The 13,145-nt window shown below is 37.4% G+C and overlaps 1 long non-coding RNA gene and 1 pseudogene across 1 annotated transcript; both read right to left on the bottom strand.

The window, feature by feature from the left end:
- LOC127379533 (Fc receptor-like protein 5) overlaps positions 1–11,411 on the bottom strand; it is a 31,699-nt pseudogene extending 20,288 nt beyond the window's left edge.
- LOC127379534 (uncharacterized) lies at positions 4,223–7,357 on the bottom strand. The gene is made up of 5 exons (XR_007888326.1): positions 7,243–7,357; positions 6,733–6,783; positions 5,982–6,119; positions 5,259–5,313; positions 4,223–5,166 (listed from the first exon to the last, which is right to left on the bottom strand). It is a non-coding gene; the product is annotated as an uncharacterized LOC127379534 (long non-coding RNA).
- Positions 11,412–13,145: the final 1,734 nt, after the last annotated feature.

Below are 13,145 nucleotides of genomic sequence, written 5' to 3'. Positions count from 1 at the left end.
CACTTCACTTTGTGAAGCTGAAGAAATAAGGTTGAAACTGTTTGATTCAAACATTCAAAGCTTTATACAAAATGTACAATTTGTCAACCTTTTTTCTTTGTCCATACAGATCTTTTTACAGACCTGGAAGAAAACTACAAAAAGGCACATTCACATTTATGAGGTAGCATTTACCAAAGTATACAGCTATATATACAGATGGAAATATATTGGAAAAAAATTACACACACAATAACAATCACAACATTGTAACAATTCAAACTGACACCTAGTAGTAGTATGTAGTCACTACCCAAGGTGACATATGTAATTGAACTGCATGCTAACCCATAATGACCTCCTGTCTGATGATTTCAATACAATCTCTGAGCATGACAGCAGTTCCTATCTTCACATCAGAGTAAACAGAGCTCTCCTCTGGTTCATGTTGCTTCCCTGTTAAGATAATCAGAAAAAAGCAATAACTTGTAGCACTTCAGGCCAAAACATCTCAAAACTATTGTCTATTTATTGCAATTATTTGGAGTACTCACCTTGTTTTCAAAATTTTTTAAGTGCAATCGAAGCATCCATGGATTCATCTGAGTTTGAAATATACATTTTTGATTTTATGTCAATCACCCATAAAAAATCATGCATGGCTCAATAGTTAGCACACATCTCCCAACTTGAAGATTGCAGGTTAAAAATCTGGTTGGTAAAAGCTCTGTATGGACATTGCCAGTGTGGAGTTTTGTTATCTAGAAAAAGGAATACTAACAATATTATTTTAAATAATTTCATCCAGTTTTAAGACTTTTGGTAGCTGGATATGCAGAAAATCTTTTAATCCTACTCACTGTTAACTGACATCCAACTCTGTGCTGACACTTGTTGTGAGTATTCACACTTGTAGAAAACCTCATCTGACTTTGACACTTCAGCTTGACAATTCAGCTCCCTTCTGGTATCATTTTAAATCAGTTTCTCATTTTGATAGAAAAACACATTGGACTCACATTTGTCATGCTCATTTATTTATTACATGATTCTACAAAATGCTTAGTACTTTGATGGTGACAGCTAACCCTTTCTTTATTGTTGATTTGTGTTTGACCAGCACATGACTGAATTATAGTGTTGTACAGAGGTCTTCTGAAGAACAACAATTCAATTACATAAATAGTTTTTTTTTCTATTTTTAATTCTGTTTCAAAATCAAATATCAAACTCAATTTTGTTGATACTGATTGAATCACTGTACTCTCTACTGGACTCTGTTATTTTGTGTTAATGAAGCAGAGAGAGAAAGAGAGAAAGAGAAACAGAAGAGTCTGTTCTTCCTTCCCTTTCTCACAAAACTCAAACTGCAGTGGCTTTGACCACAGCATACTTGAAAAAAACATACATCTGCTTTTCTGTTGTACAAAGGTTTGTACTCACTTACTACAAATATTAAAATTAAAAATGACATGAACCATAAACAATTATTTCAAATCTGTGAAACACAACACCATTGAACTTAATCATATCACACCATATATTAACTTTTTATTCTTCATTTGTGCATGTTACTCAGTATTTGTACTCTATTCATCAGCAGTGCCTGTACTGCAATGAGTGTATGTGTGCATTCAGGAATTTAGGCGCCTCCCATTTCTCTTGATGAGCTTTGAGATGAGGAATTAAAAACAACGTGCTCTGGCTCTTTTCACACGCACTTCTGTTCATGAGACCATTTCCGTTTCACCCAAGCTTAGGCACTTCCTGTGGGTGAAGTCATGGCCAAACTTGAAACCAAGATTTTACCATTTTAACTTTGTTCATACAACACCCTTCATGCAGCCCAGTGCTTCACATAGCAACACTGACACAACAGACAAAAATGAACAATAAATACAATTTTGCAAGACAAAAATACAATAAAACTTATAAAATGTAAAACCACAATAAATAAAAAGTCAATAGTTGTCAAAACATAAAAACTAAACCTATAATGTTGCTCCAAATTAAAAGCCAGATTAAAATATTATTAGGTTTTTAATTACCTTTTAAAAATACAGAGCGAGCTCAATGAGTTCCACAGTTATGGGCATAAGAAGGCCCTCTCACCAGTACTTTTAATGGGACACACGAGGAACATTTCACCAACACCATGAGGAGGAGACATGTAAAGATTCTGTACTGGGATGATGGGATACTTTTCACTCCAGTGGAGTTCAACTTTATGATTTAAGATGAAGAATTAATGTATTTTCACATAAAATTTTCCCTGTTGAGATTACTAAGTGAGTATAACCTGTGGATGTCCCCTTTAAAACTGTGCTGTAGACAGATAAACGCTTCTAACACGTCTTATTCTAGACACAACAGGCGTCATTACCCGGGACAGCTTCAACATTCCCGGAGGTCCCAGGATCAGCACCTTGGACAGCGACAGTAACACAGCAGAATGTTTTAAAGATCATAAGAACATCAAATAAAAATAAAAGCTTTTTGTTGAATTTATGGTTCACAGTAGCCTTGTTTTGATTCAAACACCTCCACACAGATAAGGTCTCACTGAGGGCAGTCCCTCGTACAGCATTATCAAAATGCACATCCTCGCAGGGCCTTTCTGTGTGGAGTTAACATGTTTACGTAGGTTTCCCCCACCATCAAAACATGTATGTTTATTCTCGAGTCAGTGTCCTTGGCCAAGGCACTGGCTCAGATCTGCTCCTAATACAATGGGTTAAATGCAGAGGCTGAATTTCCCTACAGGGATCAATAAAGGATAACTTAACCATTGGGACATGTGGGCCCTGAGGCTAAAGCCTTTGTCTGTCTGTGCATTCATTTGTGAAGAGGTCTGTTTTAATTATTATATATATATTAAAATACCAATATGAAGCAAGACCAAAACACTTCAGTAGATTGTGTAAGAGCAACACATGCTAGCTAGAAGAGGGGGCCACAGAAAGTCCAAAGTGACTGGCCATGCATTTGTTCTTCTCTTTCAACATCAGTATACATTGATTTAAATGAATACCTGATGTAAAATATCAGAAAGAAGCCTATTATGAATAGCATACAGCATACAGAACTCTTTATGCATATTTGTTAGTGGGATGGGCATTGAAGAGAGGCCCAGAAGGGGGCGCACCCCACCAGCATTTCCTGCTGGGTCTCCTCTGCCTCTAACAGGATAACTGAGCTAACAGCATTTACAGTTAGTGGTTACTCTGGTGATGTGTAATATCTTACATATTGCACCTTTAAAGAAGCAAAATTCCAATTAATCTATTTTGGCAGATTTAAAAAGATTGCCAGTAAGTTCTCATCAGATATTAATCTAAAACAGAGGTCAGATATAAACATTAGACGAAAGGAACGAAACACTGAAATAAACCATTGCGTGTGATTTTCTCCATTGTGCTACTATGTTGCAAAAAGAGCGTGAGAAGGAAGAAGAAAGGCCAATGCTTATCAGTATGAGTGCAAAACAAACGACCTGCAGTTCCTCTTTACACATAGATGTGTTGCTGTGATAGACAGTGTCATCCCCACATTCACACCAGAGCTAACGTGTTAATACACAGAAAAGAGGGTTCTCTGAAGGGTGTGTACAATGAATGCATAGATATAAATAATATAGCATGTCAGAAAGCCTGCCTAGCCCTGTTCACAATCACTATTTCTGTGACAGAATGTTTTCAATACAATGAAATTATGAATGTTTCTGAACTTAAAGATGACAACAGACAAAGCCAGAATACAGAATTTGTGAAAAATCTGAGAATAAGATAATACATTTTTTATATATATATATATATATATATATATATATATGTATAAACTCTAAGTAGTCAGTTGTGCTTTGTTGGAACACATCGCTACCAGGAAATGAACCCTGGGAATGGAGCAAAGCAGGATAATATGTTTAGTTGTGAAGAAGTCAAAGATATATGAAAGAGTATTAGGAACAGGCATAAATTTAATAAGAGGAAGACTTTGTTTTATTAAAAAAAATGGAGTACTACTGCTTTTTGAGAACGTGGCTTATCATCACCCTGACCATAGAGCAGCTCTACTTGCAGACTAAAAAGCAGTGGGGTAGTTCAGCACCCCCTGGTGGTCATTTATTGGAAACGTTTCTAACAGGTATATTGACTGACTGACATTCATGTTTTGTTTTTTGTATTTTTTAAAGTGTGTTGCTGGTTGATAATGGGTGATAATGTTATCTAAACAAAAGTCGAGGTACAATGTGCTTAAGTTTTAATTATGAGTTAATCATACAGTCAGAGTTCAATATCTAGGGCTGCATGCACCGACTGACAAATACAAACTGGCGCTAAGACAAAGAAACGCACACAAACAGGAGGATAACTACAGGTGAAACTAATCAGGGCGGACCAGACAATCGAACCTGGTGGGAAAACAGACAAAGACAGGAAGTGAGGTTACACAAGACACATAAAGAAGGACTGTCAACATAAAACAGGAAATAACCTGTACTATACAACATAACCCGTAACCATAAAAGAGGCAAACAAAAGAATGATCAACAATATGTCCTAAATATCTGTTGTCACTTATACAGATTAAGACAGTAAGTAGAAATCTATTTGGAGGGAAATAAAATATTTACGGTCGCTATAATACATTTGTAAAAAATAAGACGGGTACATGTTGACAGCAGATCTTTACATATAATAAAGTAATCATTGAAACACTGAAAAATATGTTGACTTTAAAGCTGCACAGTCACCTGAAAATGAAAAGCCAATCCAACTGCTAACAGTTGACAACTCCCATTCAAAGTATTATACAAAAATTGTAAAAACTAATGAAATAAAATACAATACAAAAATACTAATACAGTGTATCAATAGTAAATGGAAATATGCCTCAGCAGTCATCACACTCTGTATATGGAACAGACAAACTCAAAAGGTCTAAAAGGCCCACATACAGTGTATACAGTGTATACATGTGTAGAATTTGTCTGGTGACACCCAGTGGTAGTATGTAGTAGCTACCCGCAGTGACTGACATTAACTGAACCGCACACTGAATGACCTCCTGTGTAATGATGTGACACATTTCAACACAAACTGAGCATGACTGTTGGGACTGACTGTATTTGCAGTTCCTGTTGTCACATCGCAGTAAACAGAGCTCTCCTCTGGTTCATGTTGTTTCCTGTTAAAACAATCAGGTGAATGCATAAATAATAAAATAAAAATAAAAATCAATACTTTTATACACTTCAGGCCAAAACAATTAGTACTCACCTTTTTCAAATGTTTTTAAGTTCGGTGGAAGAATATGCAACATCTTGAGATTCATCTGCATTTGAAATATACATTTTTTTTTAAGTTAGTAGGATTTATATCAATCACTTGTAATCAGTCCCCTTAAACCATGCACTTATAACTGCCACTGAAAAAACACTATTTCTAAGTAAGAGATAATCTTTACATTTCATAGTGTGGACTATGCAAGAATGTTTGAATTAAATGTCACTTACCTTGTCCTAATTAACACTTTTATCTTATTTGGAGTTATCTTTAGCTTTAGTTACAACAGGGGCATATGTGTTACAGGACTGTGTGACATGGCTGCAGACTAAATGATGTAGACACATTCATGAAAAAGGACCAACTTCTAAGTCATTCCATCATTATCTATATTGATATTTTTTACAATGTTCATAAACAAGACTGCAGTGTCATCCACACCAAGATCAATGCAACAATAACAATGTGAGCATCCACACTGATGAAAGATAACATTGTGTAAACAGTGGCCCCCAGCATGCACTGCGTGCTCCAGCTGTGTTAGCAACTAAACAGGAGAATGTATATTGATAATACTGAGACACAAAAAGAAAATCAGAAGGATATGGGTCCACAGAAATCTTCAAAAACAAGGAGTTAAGACAGCGGTGAGCAACTTTTACTCTAAAAATAGCAATTTTTTTCATAAAAGAAATAGAAAATGGAATTAAACCATACTCTGTATTGTGATGTTCACTGCATCACTCTGCCGGTAGCTTTGCGTGTCGGAGCGACATGACCGGGAGCTGGTTTCAGTAAACCTCACTCTCCAGTTTCCCTCGCCGTTCAGTGAGACAGACACTTTGTCAGGACGCGCTGTGAAAGACAATGATGAACGAAAATCTGAAAACCAACATAATGAGGGGTCAAACAGAGCACTGTGATCTTAAGATTGACAATGCCACAATGCAAACATCCCTCTGCTTCATTTTTAATTTGCTGAGGATTAGTGCACTGCAACAAAGTGTAGTGTTTTGGTGAAACTAGGATTTCTATGTTGATTTGAGTAATTAATTTAAATGAAGTGGCAACAGCAGTTGTCAGTATACTCAAATGTGCTGCATTGTCTCTATACACAGTCAGTGTTTTCCTCTTCTGTAGCTGGAAATCCTGATGTGGAGGTGGGTGTTGTTTGCATTCAGCTGCAGGAGAGAGAGGGGGGTGGGGAAGGCTTGTGAGAGCTGCGCCAGGTGAGTTGATCATCTCAGCTAGTACTCATGGAGCAATCACACGCTGGTCTTACAAGCCTTCCCCACACCTCTCTCTCTCTCTCTCTCCTGCAGCTGAGTGCAAACCACACCCACCTCCACACCTGACTTGTTTAAGAAGTCAGCTGTAGTGTTGAATGTTCTTCTTTACATAATGTTTTCACTCACATTTGACATGGCATTTTTGCAGTGGCATATCAATATAAAGGTGTGTACTGTACCGTTTTTACTGCCTTGTGGGCGTTTCATTGATTCATAGAGAGAAGCGTCACCTACAGAGCAATGAAAATCACGCCAAGGTCAGATTAATCACTTAGTTTGTAGACATAAGTAAACATATTTTGAAAATGTGTGTGTTTATACATATTGACATTAAGTAACACAAAAGGCAAAAAAACAACCGCAGGGAACACAGTACATTCACAAGAACATGACTCTGTTTTGTGTTACTGATACTGTTTGTTGAGGGCAGTGATGGCAGCGGGCACGAAGCTCTTGTAGTGTACTTCATTACAGATCAGAGATCTGTATCTGCGGCCGGATGGGAGTAGAGTGACAAATGGTCGTGTGCTATGTGTGTGATGGCAGTGTCAGTGAGGGCTGGGAGGTTTGGAGTAGGGAGACCATAGATTTCAGAGGTAATGTAATGATCAAAGTTAGTTTATTGTCAAGGGTGGTTCCAAGGATTTACAGGATATGCAGACACATAAATGATTAGTTCTAATGCTTACCGTGGAGAAGAGAGGAGTATACATCACGTTGAGCCTCACCCTGATTGATGCTCTCAGACTGGTTTGATCTGCAACATGAAGCAAATACAACACATTTAAATAAGAACATGAAATGTATTGTTGTTATGTTCAAAATGAGAGACGAGAGTGTTGAACCAACCTGATACAACATGAACCTGTGAAGAAAAGACATTTGTTGTTACATTGTTTGGTATTGGAGGTTGTTATAGTGCTATTCTGTCTCATGAGGTCAAAATACATGTGTCTGAATATGAATCATTAAACCATGAAACATCTAATAAAAGAACAAGAAGGTCTCACCCTTAGACTTTCTGCAGCAATACAGAAGGAGCAGAAGAATGATGAGTACGGTTCCACAAACCAGCCCAACAATCAACGGTACCAGAAATGAAGAGCTTTCAGGCTTGGACACTGCTATAATAATAAATAATAACTGTTAATAAACTTGCATAGAATGTTTCTGAAACTGAACTTACAAGGTGCTTTAAAAGCGATGAGAGTCATGTCACATCAAGCCACAAAACATACACGTAAATTTACAAATGCAGAGTTAAGATAACTTAAGATACCATGTAACAATAACGGTGCCAAACTCTTAAAAGGTCAGCGCACCATACTCCTCTACCCTAAAAGGTCATTTGCACCAGTTACAAACGGAGATAATGGAGGAAAGATGTTCATCTGAGATCAGACTCTCCAAATGTTTAAATATATTTAACGAAACAATATATATAAGCCATCACACTTTTTTTAATATTGTATTCAGCCAGATATTTATGAATACAATTTCAAATTCTTTGATTAAAAACAGAAAGAAGACAGTTGGTCACCTTCAGCATGTCCGTAGGGGAGTGTATTCAGCACTAAAATAAAGATTAAAACTTCATCAGACAAAAATGAAAGACATTTAAAATCCAGCTAGAGTTTCATGAGTGGCAACTATTTTCGTCAGCTAAGAGTTTCTATTTGAGTGGCAACAATAATTGTATATATCAGTACAGTCAACAGTAAATTCAATTCAGAAGCTATATACATTATACTTTAAACCATAGACTGTGAAAGCATTGCACAAATGCATGTAAAAATATCATGGCTACAAAATGACCATTTTGATGAAAACACGAGTTTGCCTGACGTACTCACAGAATAATCCCAGCACACAGAGCAAAGTGTGCCCCATCTTCACATCCAGCACCGACACTGTCGCTCTGCTGCTTCTAGCTTGCAATAATAAAGCAGAGAGAGTGAGGAAAGAGAAATTATTCCTTGAACACAAATATGAGAGCAGATCTTTTTCTCCAACATATCATACTGAGTATAGCCTGTCTGAGCTTCCTTCCCTTTCACACAAAGCTCAGACACCCGCAGCACACTGTTCACACTCCCTGCCCACTGAAATATCAGCTTGTCTGTTACACAAAGGTTTGTTCCTGGTGCTTAAAAATGTAAATAAAATCATAAATAAAAAGTAATTTTTTGCACATTCACTAAACATAATGCCATTATATTTAATGGCATCATATGACTAACATTTAATTGTGTTTCTTTGTGCATGTTATTTAGTATATGCCACTGCTACAGCATCCCCAGTGCCTGTATTGTGATGAGGGTGTGTGTTGTGTGTGCATATGTTTGATCATAATGATGATTATAATAGCTATAATTAATGTTTTCCAAATTTATTTTAAGGCCTGTGGGCTGCAACCTTAAAAGATGTATGTATTTTGTTACATTGTTCTACACAGTTTACTTTGCAACTAGAGCCTGAGAAGACACAAGTGAGTAAAAAATAAACAACTTTCCATTTCGTCTTCACACATTGTGTTGCTGTAACAACAAGAATTTTGAAAGTGTCACTGCACATTCACACCAGGGCAAAGGCGAAAGAGGGGTCATACACTCTACTGGATGAACGATAAGACTTAGAACTGAGAATTGAGTCAATGCACTGCGTAGATAATAACTGATAATGTAGCATGTGAGAAAGCCTGCCCAGTCCTGTTAATGAGCGATGACATCATGACAATCTGCACTCACTGAATACAGAGCTGAGGAGTAAAGTAGTGATGGGTCGGTCGCGAACGATCCGGCTCTAAGAGCCGGCTCTTTGAAGTGAACGATGGGAGCCGGCTCCTGATTGGGAGCCAGATCCGGATTTTTTTTCCAGATTTTCCCGTTTTTTCCTGTTAAAGCCGTGTGATTGGTCAAGATGTGTGGCGGCATCTGTGTATCTACACTGAGCAGGAGGGGGAGGGAGGGGTTACAGACACACACGGCACAGTGAGCATGTGAACCGGTGGGAGGGAGATGTGAGAGCGAGAGACCTTGGCGCTACATAGACAGAGACTACACACTGGAAAGGGTGAGGAAAATGAGTGACAGGAAACATAGTAAAGTTTGGACACATTTTAATGTGATAGTTCAAAGGCAGAGTGTAGACTGTGCAAAGTTAAACATTTCATATCAAGCAGCTTTTTGTCTAATTAAGATGGGTCTTTGTTTTTGTATTTTATAATTTCTTTGTAGCATTCTGTTCCATGTTGAGTATATTAATAAATCCATATAAATACTAAACATTTGATATAATGCATGTATTTACATTAGATATTCATTTTACACATAATTTGGTAATAAATTAATTTAAGCAAAAAAAAATATGAGGAGCCACTTGGGAGCAGAAAGAGCCGGCTCTTTTTAGTGAGCCGAGCCAAAGGAGCCGGTTCTCTAAAAAGAGCCGGAATTCCCATCACTAGAGTAAAGGAGGAGAAGCCTACTGTTTGTTACGAAGACAACTTTCTCTCGTGTTTTCATTCAGCAAGTATGGGAAGTTTGTAATTATATATCATATATTGTCAACCACACAAACATGGCCATCCAAGTATTTGCATGTATATCTCTGTCCACTGCAATTCCTACAATAAAACTTATTGGGTTGAGGATCTTCTCGGACTGATTCTTTGGCTGGAATCACATCCACATATCCTGACCGAAACCACTGCTGTCTGGTCAAAGAAGCAATTAAAAACTCAATTTGTATTTGTCCATACAGATCTCTTTACAGACCTGGAAGAAAACAACAAAAAGACTGCGGTATGTGCTTGTGTTTCTTCACAACTGTACAGCAGCATTAAGCACAAAATGGAGAAGGAGAGGGAATTTCCACATACTGTATATTTCACAGTCTGCAGCAGCATGGCCAGAGAGTGATACAAGTAAAACGACTATTTATTTTTATAAATATGTGTGATCTAGAAATATACTGGAAACAAATGGCACACAACCAACAATAACAATCACATATGAAACAGATAAACTTAGAAATAGTCAACATTCTAAAAGGCCATAGACGTGTGTAACAGATGTCAGATTCAAACTTTTCTGACACCTAGTGGTAGTATGTAGTAGTTACCCAACGTGACTGACAATTGAACTGCATGCTGACCCATAATCACCTCCTGTGTGGTGATTTCAATACAAACTGAGTATGATTTCATGTTTGCAGTTCCAATCTTCATATCACACTAAACGGAGCGCTGGTTCATGTTACTTCCCTGGTAACATAATCAGATAAATCCACAAAGAATTGCCCTGGATTATGAAGCATGCTTGTGCTGGTGTTGAAAAACCTGATGGTGAGGTGAAGGGTTCCGGTGTTGGGTGCTCCATTGGAAGCTGCAGGATTTAGTGACATCTAGTGGTCTAGTTACTGCTTACAACACCCTCCTATTCGAAGCATATAGGAGAAATACGGTGGCCACAACACTTGCAAAAAACATGAAAGGTCCTATCTACTTCCAGCAGTGTACTCTGCTGGGTACTGCCTATGATGCATCTGGATTCATTCATTGTCCTCCAATTGTCCTGACATGACAAGAATTTGTCCTCAGTAAACCTCATCACTCGCCACTGTACAATTATGAACATCTGAAAAACAACATGTAATAAGTGGTCAAACAGAAACTGATTGTGGAGAATTAGTGCAAACACTGCAGTGACGTGTTTTTTGGTGAACCTATGATTTCTATCAGGAAAAATACATTTATTCACTTTATTACACATTCTCAAAGTGATTGAGACGCTACCTTCAAACTGCACTAGCAAGGATGTTTCTATCTGAAAATATCTTCACGTCCTAAATTAAGATGCGGTACTAAGTGGAGGCATCCCGAACATAATCATTTTAGAATCTTGCGTTTTTTTGTTTGGTGGAATTCTGAGACACAGGAAACCCCAGACACAGGAAATGACTCAGATAGAACTCAAGTAACAGAGGTTTCTCTAACAGAAATAAGCAACCATTAAGACATTATATTTTCTTTCCTTACTAAATACTTTGGCATACAGAGATCCAAAGTTGTGCCCAATTTCCAAGTTAGCCTGTTTTCTATTTGTATTGGATGAAATTCAGTACATTTCAGAGAACAAAACAAATTTTGTTGGCATTCAACAACCATAGTTACCATGAAACAGTGTGCGAAACTCAGAGTGGTGTCCAATGGCCTTGTGGTTAGGAGGCATATCTTTTATTAGTCAATAGAGACGTCAAAAAAGATTCAAAAGGTTACCTAACCACAGTCAATGATATAACTGAATAATGACATGCTCAAGTGTGAACAAAAATATTATTATATAAAATATTAAGTATATTTTAACAATAAAAGATCAAAAAGTAAAGGCAGCTCATGCACTAAATAATATTAAGATTTTCATGATAAACAACATTACACACTTTGCTACATATAGGTAGACATTTTCTGTTCTCCCATCTCAACTCTTTCTATCTCTCTCTCATCTGTATCTATGTATATATATTCACTACTAACCTGTAAGCAGTTATGTTTGTAGCCTTGTCTCATTCAAAAGCCTCCACACACAGATAAGGTCACACTGAGGGCAGTTCCTCTTATAGTATTATCACAATGCTCATATGGGGCCCTGCGGCTACAGCCTGCATCAGCCTGTGAGTTAAAGTTAGGTCACTAAATGTAACAGAAATACCACACTTCAGTAGTTTTTTTTAGGACTTCGTGTGGCATGTGGGCTGCAACCTTGTAAGATGGAGTGAAGATTATTTGCAGTTTAAGGTCCCTCTGTTTTACCTCATGTTACCACAATACCAACAGATATCAAATGCACAAATCAAGGGGAAATCAAATCAAATGAGCAAAACATTGAAATAAACTGCTGGATGTGATTTGTTCCATTGTGCTTTTAAGATTACTAAGAAACAAACCAAGCAAAGAGAGAAAGATAAGTTGTAATAGCAAGAATTGGAACACAGCATCACCACATTCACCCCAGAGCTATTAATACAGAGAAAGAAAGATGGGTCATACGCGTTGCAGAATGTACCATATGTAGTAGTTTGGCACCGCCTAGTGGCCTTTTTTAACTGCACAGTGACAGGGGTCTAACAAGTACAGTGACTGAATTGCATAAAATATTTTTTCACATTAGCACATGTCATTCTGCTGGTTGATGACATTAATAAAAATAAAAAAAGTTGCACAGGGCGTGACTGATCCAGTCATTGACCCCCAGGCAAAGCAGTCTACTGGAATGTGTAGTGGAGACTAATAATGTTAACTGAAGAAGATCCCCTTAGAATTTCCCTGACAGCTCAGTGAGAAAGACTTAAATTAAATATCTGTTTGAAATACGGTACATTTTCTGGTTTCTGTTTTTTTTTTTTATTACAAGCAGCTAGTAACAATACTACTAACATGTGATATTTTCAGAGAGTCCTGGTTAAGTCATGCATGTCTGAAATATATGTGATAAAGTGGAATATCTGTCTGTCTGTCTGTCTGTCTGTCTGTCTGTCTGTGCTGCCAGTGACAATACTGGATGTTACATTAAATTAAGTCACAGTGGTGGGTTAA

The sequence above is a fragment of the Dicentrarchus labrax genome, unplaced genomic scaffold (genome assembly GCF_905237075.1).
Source record: "Dicentrarchus labrax unplaced genomic scaffold, dlabrax2021, whole genome shotgun sequence".
Lineage (NCBI taxonomy): Eukaryota > Metazoa > Chordata > Actinopteri > Moronidae > Dicentrarchus > Dicentrarchus labrax.
Note: the sequence above shows the minus strand (reverse complement) of the source record. Positions and strands in the feature narration are given on the sequence as shown.